The 14,030-nt window shown below is 39.2% G+C and overlaps 1 pseudogene; it reads right to left on the bottom strand.

Annotated features, from left to right (window-relative positions):
- LOC100619161 (arginine vasopressin-induced protein 1-like) overlaps positions 1 to 5,113 on the bottom strand; it is a 35,038-nt pseudogene extending 29,925 nt beyond the window's left edge.
- Positions 5,114 to 14,030: the final 8,917 nt, after the last annotated feature.

Raw genomic sequence — 14,030 nt, 5'->3', positions numbered from 1 at the left:
TCTTCATGGATGTGGTAGGACCACAGGCGTGATATAGTTCACATGTTTTCTGACCTTGTCAATGTACCTATCAGCTGTGATGACTTTTAAAAATCTCTTTAAAAATCCCCATTATTTGTCATATGGTTCAGGGAGGTAGGAGGGGGAGGGATAGATGGGATATTGTGATAGTGTAAGAGTCAGAAAATATAAATAAAAATTATTTTAAAAATGTACTAGAGAGGCAGTTAGTTGGCTCAGTGTATAGAGAGTCAGATCTGGAAACAGGAGGTCCCAAGTTAAAATTTGGCTGCCGACATTTCATAGCTATGTGACTCTAGGCAAGTCACGTAATCCCAATTGCCTAGCCCTTACTGTTCTTCTGCCTTGGAACTGATACTTAATGCCAATTCTAAGACAGAAGGTAAAAGCTTAAAACAACTTGCCAGATCAAATCCTGATGGATAAATCCTGAAAATGTCAGCAGCAAGTTTTTGTCTGACCAAGGTCAGTGTATGGATACAGAGAGGTCTTCAGACACCGGGTATAAGGTCCTGGGTGGGCAGACCATTCCAATTCCCATGGAGAGTCTACACACCTGTAGAGAAAGAAGTTCTGAACTCATATTGGCACACCCCTAGACCTACCAAGTACAGCAACAGATAGATAGGTGCCAACTGGCAGTGTTGTCACCCACTACATGATTCTGGGTTGCAGATCCAAGGCAGAATGAGAGAGGGACCTGTGCACTGCTTGATGATGCTTGGCAGTAATTGTGTCTTTGTCAGATAAGGAGGCTGAGAAAGAATAAAAGTTCAGAGGTTAGCAGCAGCAAAGATGTGACTCAGATCCCAAGCTCAGAGAAGGTTCTAACTTCTAGCATCTAGCTCAACCTAGGGAGACATACTAAGACAGAAAACCCAAACCACAGGAGAGCCTACAATTCTGTGGCTCTGAGTCAACAATGCTTTTCAGCTGGCTAATAGGGTTAGAGTCTTTCAGCAGTCGGAATTTGAAGACCTCAGCACAGAGGTCAGCAATCTGACTTGGTCTTAAATAGACCCCTTTGGCAGCTTGAAAATTGCAAATGCCCAATCTATCTTTGAGATCTCAGAATGACATGACACTTAATAACAAGAAAGGAGCAATAGGACCAGCCCAGACATTACGTTCAGAAATGTGGTAAATACGAAGCTTAGATCAAATCAGGATCTAGGTTTGAAAAATGGGCAAACAAAAAAGAACCTAACCATAAAGAGATATGGTGACAGAGACACTTAAGATACAAACCAGAAGAAGAGAATGTCTCCAAAATATATAGAAGCAAAACCTCAAAGGAAAACACAGGTTGGGCACAAATCTCTTCTAAAAGAGATGTCAAAAGATGTAAAACCCAGTGGAATTGCTTGTGGGCTGTGGGAGGGGGTTGGGCGGAGAGGAGGGAAAGAACATGAATCAGGTAACAATGGAAAAATATTCTAAATTAATTAATTAAATAAATAAACTTAAAAAAGAAGGAAGGAAAGGAAGAAAGGAAAGTTAAACAACTGCCTACTGTGTACCACTGTGCTAAGGGTTTCACAAATATCTCATTTTGATAGTAAAAAATCTAGAGGAAAAAATTGGAAAATAAATGAGAGCTTGGGAAGAAAGAGTTAGAGAGGAAATTAACAGCTTGGCACAAGAGGTACAAAACCTGCCCCAAGTAACAAAATAGAAATTTGAATGGACCAAATAGAAGTCAATGACTTCAAGAGGCAATAAGAAATACTAAAATATAATCAAAAGTCTGAAAAAATTAAAAGAAAATATGAGGGATCTCATAGCAAAAACAATTAGAAAAGAAGAGGAGCCTTTACTTAGTAAGAGTGGAAGATAACAGATAGAGATCTCTTGCTGTATTGGTATGTAAGGAATGGCAAAAGACCAAGAGGAAGGCACAGTGGGTGGACTCTCAATAGAAGATTTATGGGAGGACCTAACTAAGAGTTGCAGAGGACACAGAGGTGTACATAGGTTGAGAGCTGCACTTTGGGAGGAGTACTTAAATTATTGAGGTAATTTAAATACATTAAGCAGAAGTGTCAAATATGTGACCTAGAGGTCAACAAAACCAGATTAAAATGTAAGTGCAACATATTTATTTATTTATTTATTTTTAGAACCCTTACCTTCCATCTTAGAATCAATACTGTGTGTTGGTTCCAAGGCACAAGAGTGGTAAGGGCTAGGCAATGGGGGGTTAAATGACTTGCCTAGGGTCACACAGCTGGGAAGTGTCTATGGGAAGTGTCTATGGCCAGATTTGAACCCAGGACCTCCCATCTCTAGGCCTGGCTCTCAATCTACTGAGCTACCCAGCTACCCCTTGCAACATATTTAAAAATATAAATACAATAGGACATGGATAATGTTAATATATGGTTTTCTAAGTCAATATGCAGCCTACATGTATATTTATGAATAGGTTAGTGGTTCTGCTTCTATTTGAGTTTGACATCATTACATTAAATTAAGTTACTGGGAGTAAACATCATTTTAGAGCTATAACCCCTTTAAATATATATATTTTTTCATTTTGTCTCAGATAACAGTCCTATGAGGCAAGCAGGGAGATATTGTTATTCCTGTTTTATAGATATGGAAACAGATTCAGAGATGTTAAAAGTCTTGTCCAAATTTACACAACCAGTAATCTGGGATTTCAATCCTGGTCTTTTGAAGTCCAGTGATATTCTTCTAACACCATACGCTCGCTCATAAATTCATATCCTGGCTCAGCCCTGCCCAACCTTATACGTTCTCTATTATGATCCTGAGCTCCTATCAGGCAGATCTCTAGTCCACATCATGATCTTTTCAGTCATGCTGTTCCTTCTACTTATCTTTACTTCCCTGCTGTCTCATCATTCTCCTTCCATCTCCATTCCATAAACAAACTTGAACTGCACCCCTGGGTCTCTAGCTCTGATAGTTGAATTTTGACTTTTTCTTTCAGGGGTATTCCAGCAATCTCCTTCCTCTCCCTGCTTTTTGAACACTCTTTTATGTATCTTCCCCCCACTAGTACATACGCTTCTTTTAGATAGGAGATAGGGAATGTTTTGCTTATATTTGTATCACAAGGGATTAGGCAGTGATAGTGAATCTTTTCAAGACAGAATGCCTAAGCTGCAACCCTCTTAATGCATGTGAGCTGCCCCCTTACACCAGACAGGGGAAGGAGGAAGCACTGCCATTGGGCTGCTGGGCAGAGGGTTGAGTGATGTGAAAAACATTCTTAGGCGCAGTGGAGAGGTAGAGGAGAGAAGTCCCTGCCCCCTCTCCCTCATCTCTCTCTCTCTCTCTCTCTCTCTCTCTCTCTCTCTCTCTCTCTCTCTCTCTCTCTCTCTCTCTCTCTCTCTCTCTGTCTCTATCTGTCTGTCTCTCTCTGTCTCTGACTCTCTTTCTCTGTCTGTCTCCCCTTGTCCCCATCTTTGGTTCTGCCCTTCTGTCTCTGTCTCTGTCCCTCTCTTCTTCCTCCCATGTAGCTATCTATGTACCTACCTAATTTCATCTATCCTGTATCTCACTCTTCCTTTAAAGTTCAATTTAAGTCTCGTGTGTATTTAGCCTCCCTTAACTACACCAGCCCACACTTGTGTATCTGGTATGTCACTCCCTCTCTGAACTACCCCTGAGGGCACTACAGAATATCAATCATTTAATTTAATTTTCTTCTAGATGTTTCAGGTGTGTTGATTCTTTTCTCCCCCAGCTAAATGATGAGGAGTAAGAATGTTTCTGCTTTTTTCTGCTGCACGTTTGGTCAGTTCTGTTTATTCCATGATCCTTAAATATCACCCCTTAATTTCATTGCTCTCCATCTCAAGCAGCTTAACTTGCCATTTTCTTCCTGAAGCAGCCCCATGAATGAGAACCTCTTCTCCTTTACCTTTTTCTTACCGCCTCACAATCTCCCTCTTGTGGCAAATAGGAGAATAACTGCAGGGCTTCTACTACAGAGTTAGAACATTCTTTTTTTTTTAAAACCCTTACCTTCCGTCTTGGAGTCAATACTGTGTATTGGCTCCAAGGCAGAAGAGTGGTAAGGGCTAAGGCAATGGGGGTCAAGTGACTTGCCCAGGGTCACACAACTGGGAAGTGTTTGAGGCCAGATTTGAACCTAGGACCTCCCATCTCTAGAGCTGGCTCTCAATCCACTGAGCTACCCCTAGTTAGAACATTCTTAAGAGCAAAAGAGGGTGGTATGTGGAGAAGAGCAAATGATCGGTTTCCCCCAAGTTTCTGAGGAACATTGACAGAAAAGAGAAGTTTCAGATGCCATTAGGATGGGCTAGAGACTTTACGTGAGGACTGCTGGAAGAAACTGTGAATGCTTTTGCTGGAGAGTGGAAGACATAGCTGAGAGGGTTTACAAGTATTTGAAAGGTTGCCATGTGAAAAAAGGCTTAGACTTATTATATTTGGTCCCCCTGGGGTCGACCCAGCTATACTAGGTAGAAGTTACAGGAAGATGAGTTTTTGATCGCTACAATAAGCCTAGTAGCTAGAGGCTGGCCTTGGGGTCAGAAGACCAAGATTCAAGTCTCACTTTTGACACTTAGTAGCTGTAGGAAGTCATTCGACCCCTCAGTTTCCTCATCTGTAAAATGGAGATAATAAAACTTCAGCTACCAACTTCATAGCATTATACCTAGTGAATAAAAAAAAAATATTGAGCCTTTACTAAGTACAAAACACTGATGATAGCAGAGAAGACAGAGGGGTACCTAAGTATAACATGGGAAGATAACACATCTCAGAAATTTTAGGTGCATCTCAGCTTAGGGTGTGGCATCAAAGCAGGTGGCAATGCATTTTCTTTACTGTCATTTTCCACTAAAAAATCTCATGTTTCTGATGTTAAATCATTTGGCAATACCAAGGATGTTGGTGTTCTGAATTTACTTTTCTAGGTCTTCAGTGGCTGTAGCTACTGAGGAGATGGGAACTCTAGCACCTGCGAGGCAGTGGCCAGGTCCATCTCCACCAGGGCTGCTTCCCTAGATGATAATGATGGGGGGCTGGGCTGGACACTAGCCAGTGGTGGTGGTGGTGGTGCGAAACTGTTATTCCCTGGACTCTCAGACATGGTCTTTGGCTCTCTTCACCAGAGGAGACAGGTTATCTCCTATCTCACCTTTGGGACATGTTGGTGCTTCAGTGGAAAGGAAAGTGCTATATAAATGAGTTGTTTCTGTTATTTTTAAGCAAAGTATCTATGGGTTGTTGTTATTGTTTTGAAGTGGGGAAAGGGTAGAAGATTCCAGTTCTAAGACTATTATGTCCTACATAATACATAATACTCCTAAGTATCATGTTTCAATTTTTCTCTGTTCAATCTGAATACTAACTCCTTTCTCATTTTTAGCCATACCGGTAAAAAAGAACATAAGAAACAGTTTTGGAATATCTGAGAAGAATTTCATATCTGGGAAGAAGAAGCAAATAAATGAAACTGTCTTTGTTCTTCTGTAAACCAAGAGCCAAGTTTCTTTTTTGGAATTCTGGCCTCTCAAATGTTTAGCCTTTCCTTTTTAAATAAATACAGTATAAATGCCATGAACTTTAAGATCGATTGAAATGAATAGTATGAAAAAGATACCCACATTGACTTTTCAGTCTTTCATCTGAGATTAGATAAGAGAATGTTTGAAAGGGGAGAAGTTGTAGAAAGCAGCAAGAAAGGCCCCCCCTCAGATCCCTCTCCCTTTTACCCAAGTCCCACCAGAATAATTATTCCTCATGCCTAGTGGAGCTGATGTACCCTGGGCAGCCTTCCTGAGATAACTTCCTGCCCATTTCTGCTTCTTTTTACTGCTCTCTGGACTCAGCCTCTGTCTAACTCAATAGAAGACCTGGGGAAGCAATCTATCCATCCATCCATCCATCCATCCATCCATCCATCCATCCTGTAATCAAACACCATCAAATGAGATGACAATGCTGAGCACTCCATAAGCCTGAAACCATTGTATAAACGGTCAGTTATATTATCATCCATTCATTCATGAAATATATATTGAGCACATAATGTGTCTAATACTGTGAAAATACTCTGGCCCCATGTGAGAAGTGTAAGACACCATCTTTATTCTTAAGAAGTTTGTAGGCTAATGGGAATCATTAGCTACTTTGTATTTATTTGCCTCCTTATATGTATTCTTTTTGGATTTAAATGTGTACTTGTCTCTTCATCCCCATTAAAATGTAAATTCCTAGAAAGTAGGAATTATTGGGTTGACTAAGTGGCTCAATGCATAGGGAGCCAGGCCTGGAATTTTGTGTTCAACCACTCTTCTGCTTTGGAACCAATATTTAGCATCAATTCTAAGACAGAGGTAAGGGTTAAAAAAGAAAAAAAGAAAAGAATACTAACTCCTTTCTAACTTTTTAGTTCTAAAAGTAAAAACAATGTAAGACATAGCTTTGGAAAGACCTCCAAGAAAATGTAATTTAGATAGAAACTTTACCTCCCCAGAAGCTGTTTCATAATAAATTCTGTAGTATATGAGTATAATAACCCTCTGAGAGTTATTAGTCTTGAATGAGAAACTGCCTATTAAACAGTTTTACATCCTTATTTTATATAATATATTATATACAATAATATTTTACATATAGCACATATATAATTTTGTTACTTGTATTCCTAATGCTTGGCACATAATAGGTATTTAAAATACTTATTGAATGGTAGTTATAAACACATTAAATGTTTAATAACTATACAAGAATTAAGTGACAACAAAACAGGGGGTGTTATTAGGCAAAATTACTCTGCCAAAAGAACAAAGCAGTCTATGAAAACAATGATTTCACAGGGAGAAGAGATGTTTGTGAATTGATGTGGTCAAGGAAGACTTCCTGGAGGAAGACATCATGTTTCACCTAGTGATTGATGCAACTCAATGCATATACAATTGGGTGCCACCTCAAAGAATTAGAAGAGAAATGGGCAGCTGTGGTGTTAGTGCATGAAACCTGTACCTGGAATCAGGAAGACCAAAGTTCAGATTCTTGCTTTGGCACTTGCTAGTTATGTGACCATTGACAAGTCACGTAACTTCTCAAAGCCTCAGTTTCCTTACCTGAAAATGATGATAATAAAACCTGAAGTATCTCCCTCTGAGAGTTATTAGGCTCAAGTGAGATCATGTCTATTAAAACATTTTGCCAGCCTTAAAACACTTGACCAATATCAGCTATTGTTAATGACACTTCATAAGGAAGGGCCAAAATTCCGTCAATCTTTTCTTTATTTCTTTATTGTTGGTACTTCATTTTTTTCTTCCTTTAAAAATTGTGTTTTATTTTTATTTTTATGCAAAACACACTTCCAGATTGGTCATTGTTGTAAGAGCATGCTCATACAAAACTAAAACCTTCAACTGAAACTGTAAATATACTTAAAATTTTTTTTGAATTGAAAATTTTTACTTAATTAATTAATTTAGAATATTTTCCCATGCTTACATGCTTCATGTTCTTCCCCTCCCCCCTGAACATCCCCAAACCAGGGATTACAGTTTGCCTTTCTTTGCATCTCTAGTGTTTGGCACACAGTATAGTGCTTAGCATATAGTCGGTGCTTCATAAATGATTATTGATTAATTAATAGCTTAGTAAGCTTTCCCAAGCTTAAAACTATACTAAGAATTTTGGAAAACCCATATACAAAGACTAAATGAGACATGAATTTAGTTCTAATGGAAATAGACTCTTGTAGTTCAAGTTAAGAGGCAGATAGGTAGTGCAGTAGATAGAATACCTGTCTTGGAGTCAGGAAAACTTGAATTCCAGCCTCAGACATTTACTAGTTCTGTGACCCTGGGCAAATAACTTAACTCTGTTTGCCTCAGTTTTCTCATCTGTAAAATGAGCTAAAGAAGGAAATGGCAAACCATTTGAGTATCTTTGACAAGAAAACTCCCAAAAGGGTCATGAAAAGTTGGACATGCCTACAAATGACTAAACAAGTCAGATGCTGAGTTGGTTGGGGAAAAGCTATTTGCCTCACCATAAGACCTGCTTTTTGGCTATAGTGGAGCTAGAACTCTAGAGATATCTGTAACTCAAACTTTTTTTCCCCCCCAGTCCAGAGAGGAAATACATTTGCCAGTTTAGCAGCTGGCTTCAGAAATGTCTCCTGCTTTCTCTTGCTCCTAGTTTGGGCACATTCTCCTGCACTAGATGGCCCTTATCCTCTGGAATCACCTCTGACATTCCTTCAGCTCTCACACCTCATTCCTTCATACCTTCTCTTCATCTTAAAGGAGGAGAACTATGAAAGTCAGAACAGCTTCTTCAAGGAATTGAAAGTGAAAAGCCTAATAAGGAAGCAGTAGCAGAAACATATATTGGATGGAAAAAGTGAGCCTTGAGCTGTTAAAGAAGAAAAGACTGGAAAGGGAACAATAAGGAGCTTCCAGGTTGAAACTCTAGAACTTGATTATTCTAACTTGTTGTGCAACCTTCAGTATATTATCAATTTTGGGACAGGGGTCTCCATTTCTTTGGTTATAACAGGGGGATAATTGTCCAATTTCCTTTCCTTGATCTTGCAGCCTATTAAGTGACTAGAAGACACTTTTTGTGACTGTATAATTGAATCCTCCAAATTGTTCAAATACAGTTTCTCTGTAGGCTGTTCTTTTATATGATAATATACAGAAGGATAATTGACAGCTCCATTGGGGTCCTTATTACATGTGACGAAATCTAGAGGAAGGTCCAAAGCTTTCCCAGTGGGCCTGTGGAGGATTTACTAGAGGACTTGGATAAGGGTCTCACAGGATAAGGAGGCATGGCTAGTTGTAATTTACACCTATAGTGGAGAAGTACTGACATCAGTGAAATCACAGGTCCAGCATGATGCCCTAGAAATAACATCAACAATAATAATGATGACTAGCATTTCTATAGTGTTTTAAGGTTTGCAAAGTGCTTTAGAAATATTTATCTCATTTGGTTCTCACAATGACCCTAGGAGGTAGTGTAATGGGAAAATAATAACTAAAGAACAACTTGGTTATAACTTACTTATTGGCTAGTCAGTTAAAAAGCAATGGTCAATGGACTCCCCAATTAGTCCAAATAGCCCAAATTCACAGTAAAGCAAATTCTTATATACCCAAAATAGTTAACCAATAAATCCAAAAATTCAACTGATGACAACAAAATCTGGTCTCTATAAAGTTTGTCTTGTTATTGTGGATCAAATGATTTGTTGAGTGAAAGATTTTCCTAGTGTGAGAGTAGCTGCTAGTTTTGTGGCAAAAATGATGCTCAAAGAAATTGTTCCCAGGTGGGTCCTCTACCTTACATTGATTCAGAAAGTGTAAGATAAGAGAAGAGAAATTCTACATTGAAGAGAGACCAGTTTCTGGGGGAGACTAGCTGAAGAGAGAGTGGAGGAGGGGCAAGAAAAAAAAGCTGAGAATTCTAAGGGGAATCAGAAGCTTGAAGATCCAACTGGCAACTCACTTCTGGCTTGGGGAAGGTAGAGGAGAGAGGTGGATTCCCTGAAGCTGAGAAGCCTATTTCTTTGGAGATCTACCCTTCTGAGACCCTGAATACCTCTACTAAGACTTTCAGTTACAGCAGCCTAAAATCCTCAACTGGGATTGGGGATTTGGACTTTTGAATAGAGCCACCCACAGACCTCTCTCTCTTTCTCTCTCTCCTTACCTGTCCCTGGACTCAGACATTCAAGATCTAACTAGTTGAGTGTAGGGACAAGAAAAGCATTTGGCAAAAGGGAGAGGCCAGGGCTGAGAAACCTGTGACCTCCAGACTCCGGGGGGTGGGGGGGTCCACCTGCAAGAAGGGAAAATCTGTAGGTGTAGGGCTTCCCTTTTTTTTTATCAAATTTTCTGCCTGACACTCCTGCCGTCTCCTTTCCTGCTTGAACTTCAATAAATTGTTAGATATTTAAGATTTAGGTTTGGGCCAGTCTCTAAACACGTAGTTAAGGAGATTGAAGGTTTGGGGAGGGTCACACCTCTCCCCCAAAGAGGGTGGACTTCTAGATCCCAGTGATTTAAGATTGCCTGACCAAAGAAACTGACATCTTTCCTTGGCAGTTAACCACGTCTAAGATCCTGAAAGAGGTTTGAGAGTTAATGTCCCTGGGGGAAGCAGAGGCATAAGAGATCTTGTCTCTCAAGGACAGATTTGATCTCAGGAGCCCTGGGCTCCTCTGAGGGAGGCATCCTGCCATATCACTGAGGCAGTCCCACTTTAGTCTCCTGTCCTCTATCTCCCAGAAAATATCCCTGTGAAGACATACTCCCTTTCTCCAAGGGAATAGGACCTGGCTTATCTCCCCCCCTCCCATAAGTAAGGGAGGAGAAGAAGAAACAGAACAATCCTTTCCCTCTCTCTCATCCTAGAATCTCTCATTCCCTCTTTCCTCATCATTCTCTTCTCCATTACAACAGGGGATCTCATTCGCTGATACCGTACTTTTCCAAATTTACTTTTATCTTGGGGTAACTCCTACATTTCATGCCCCATATTACCTCAAAAGTTCTGGACAAGTTGAATGTATGAATAAAGAACTTAAGACTCAGGGAAAACCATTTAACTTTTATTTGCCTCAGTTTTCTCATTTGTAAAATGGGGATAATAATAGCATCTACCTCTCAGTGATGTGAGGATCAAATGAGATATTCTGTTTTTTAAACCCTTACCTTCTGTCTTAGAATCAATATTGTATCTTGGTTCCAAGGAAGATGAGCGATAAGGGCTAGGCAATGGGGGTTAAGTGACTTGCTCAGGGGTTTTAACCAGGTTGTGATCAGTACCAGTGGGTGGGTTTACCCACATAGATGAAATGACAGGTCTGTGAAAGAGTAACATCAGAATTTACATAAGCAAAGCAAAAGAAGAAACAATCAAGACAGTCCCTTAATTTAGACATCAACTTTTGGTATCTAATCTGTCTCTTAGATCATGGAAATGTTTTCAGGTATTTGATGTTTGACGTGGTTTTTGACAAAGTCCTTCATTATCCTTGTAGATAAGATGAAGAAAACAGATTTAGCCTGGATGAAAATCCAGTTAGGTAGATCACTGTATCCAATGAGTTCTGATTAATGAGTTATCATCAATCTGGAATGAAGAACTAGATTGTGATACCTTTGGGCTTTCGCTTTTGTTGAACATTTTTCTAATTAGTTTGGATGAAAATAGGGAAGACCTCAAAGAACATTTGTTTATGGTGTCATAGTAATCCATGTTTATCATATTAAAAATGAAAACACCTTTGTATTATTGTAAAAACAACTTTGATCTTGAGGACCCACAGTGGTCCCAGAATTATTGAGAGCTGTTAGGCTGAACATAGCTTTAAAAAAAAATCAAACTCACATATACAGTATGAAGCATGCTTGATTAAATATCATTTTGTGTAAAAGAACAAATGAAGTCTTGGTTGATTTCGAGTCAGTATGAATAAACAGTGGGATGAAGATGCCAAAAAGCCCCTTGTATTTGTACAGTGTCCAGAACTCAGAAAGGGAGAGTTCCATTATACTTAGATTACACCTGAATGCTATGTTCAGTTTTGAGGACAATGCTCTAAGAAAGACATTGACAAATTGTATTGTGTCCCAAAGAGATGATCAGGATGGTGAGGGGACATTTTACAATGCCATATGAGAATTGGTTGACTTAAGTGTGTGGGGGGGTATGTAATGTGATGAGAAACTAAAAGAAGATATAATCACTTTCTTCCAAAACAGTTATTATATAGAAAGATTAGTCTTATTCTTTGTGGTTCTAGAGAACAGGGCAATTAGAACTGTTCAACACTGGGATAACTTGCCTCATAAAGTAATGAGTACCTCACTCCTGGTAGCATTCAAGTAGAATCTGCATGACCCAGTATCTGCCAAGGGTTGTTGTAGTAGAGGTCCAAATTCTGGGAGGGAGCTTGGATTAGATAATCTTTAAAGTACCTTCTAATTTGATGATTCTATGAACATTCCATCTTTTTCTCTTGCATTTAGGACCAGTCTAGGTAATATTTTAAGTGGAGATTTAATTTTCTTCTTTCACTTTCTTGGGGAGCCTCTCTTTCTCCCAGGTATTCTGAGCTCTTACTTGTTCCTCTCTAGAGCATCCCACTCATGATTTTAGTTTAAATTTTTTTTGCCCTAGAAACTCATCATTTCTCCTCTAACTGCCCTCATCACCTTATACCTAGATTACTGATAGCCTGCTATTGGGTCTACCGGCTTCAAGTCTCTCCCCACTCCAATGCATCCTCCATTCAGCCATTAAAGAGATTGTCCTAAATTGTCCTAAAACACATGTCCAATCATGTCACCCCACTCCTTGCACTCCCCTACCTCAGTAAACTCCAGTGGTTTCTCATTGCCTTCAGGAATATATATCTCCTTGGCATTCAAAGACCTTCATAATCTCTTAACTTTCCAGTCTACTTTCACCTCACTTCCCAACACCTACTCTTAGGTTCAGGGACACTAATTTCTTTGGTGTTCCATGAACAAGATACTCCATCTTTCTGCTTGGGGTGTTTTCTTTGGCTGTTTCCAATGTCCAGAATGCTCTTAGTCCTCCTCCACTCCAACCTCTGACTTCCCTGGCTTCCTTTAAATCCAATCTAAAATCTCCCTTCTAGGAAGCCTTCCCTAACCCTTCTATATTTCAGTGTTTTCTGTCATAATTATTTCCTGTTTGCCCTTTAAATATCTTGCCTTGTATATATCTATTTGTATGTTGCTTCTCCCATTAAATAGATTAGTCATGTAATTTTATAATACATATTTAATATATCAGCCATGCAGATTTTGGAAACTAACCTTATTGTACAAGGTATGCACAATAAAATCCATTTCATAGAAGAAAAAAAAAAGAAGTTCCTTGAAGGCAGGATCTATTTTTTCTTTTTTTTTGTATCTCCAGTTGCCTGACGTATTGTAGGTACTTAATAAAAACTGATGGACATATATGAAGCCCTGTATTGACATGGAGAAATGGTGATCTCCATTGAAGAAACAAATATACTTATAGCTTCACCAAGTCTGACATGCTCTTCCTTCCCTTCATTGATGTGTAGAATCTCTAGTTTTCTTCAAAACACAGGAACTCCCATCTCCAGCAGATCTTTCCTGATTCTCTGTTCTTAGCATTCTCTCTTTCTTTTATTTATTTTTATTTTCAAATCCTTACCTTCTGTCTTGGAGTCAATACTGTATATTGGCTCCAAGGCAGAAGTGTGGTAAGGGCTAGGCAATGGGGGTCAAGTGACTTGCCCAGGATCACACAGCTGGGAAGTGTCTGAGGCCAGATTTGAACCTAAGACCTCCTGTCTCTAGGCCTGGCTCTTCATCCCCTAAGCTAACCAGTTGCCTCCTCTTTCTCTTTTTTAAATCGACTTTGTAAAACAAAACAAAACACACACACACACACACACACACACACACACACACACACACACACACAAAACCCAAACAAAAAAATGACTTTGTATGCTTATTTGTACATATGTTGTATTTTCCCCAAAGAATATAAACTCCTTGAGGGTAGCAACTATATTGTCACTATATGCCATGCGCTTTACCACCACGCTAGATACTTAATAAAAATATTGGTTGAACTGAATTGTGTAGATGAAATAAAAAACCTTTTGAAATAATATTCATATCACTAGTTTTTCCCAGGAATATGCCAACTAATTGCAGCTAGGAAGCTGAGATCATTAGAAGATGTACACGCAGGTGCAGACAGGTTGGAATGAAAAATTTGCTCTCAATAAGTCACAAAGACAATCCATATATCAATAATGGAGAGGTGACAGTAACAATACATTTCTAGCTCCGTATTTGTTATGGAAACATTTTACTCTCAGCTAAAGCAGACCCTTTGCCATAATGCTCTTTTACAGTGCCCCCATCCCACATACAGAAGAGGGATGTGACTGCTATAGATCCCTAAGGCTAAATCTGATAGGAACTTAGAGATCTTTTGCTCAATCCTAT

This window comes from Monodelphis domestica, chromosome 4, assembly GCF_027887165.1.
Source record: "Monodelphis domestica isolate mMonDom1 chromosome 4, mMonDom1.pri, whole genome shotgun sequence".
In the NCBI taxonomy this organism is placed as follows: domain Eukaryota; kingdom Metazoa; phylum Chordata; class Mammalia; order Didelphimorphia; family Didelphidae; genus Monodelphis; species Monodelphis domestica.
Note: the sequence above shows the minus strand (reverse complement) of the source record. Positions and strands in the feature narration are given on the sequence as shown.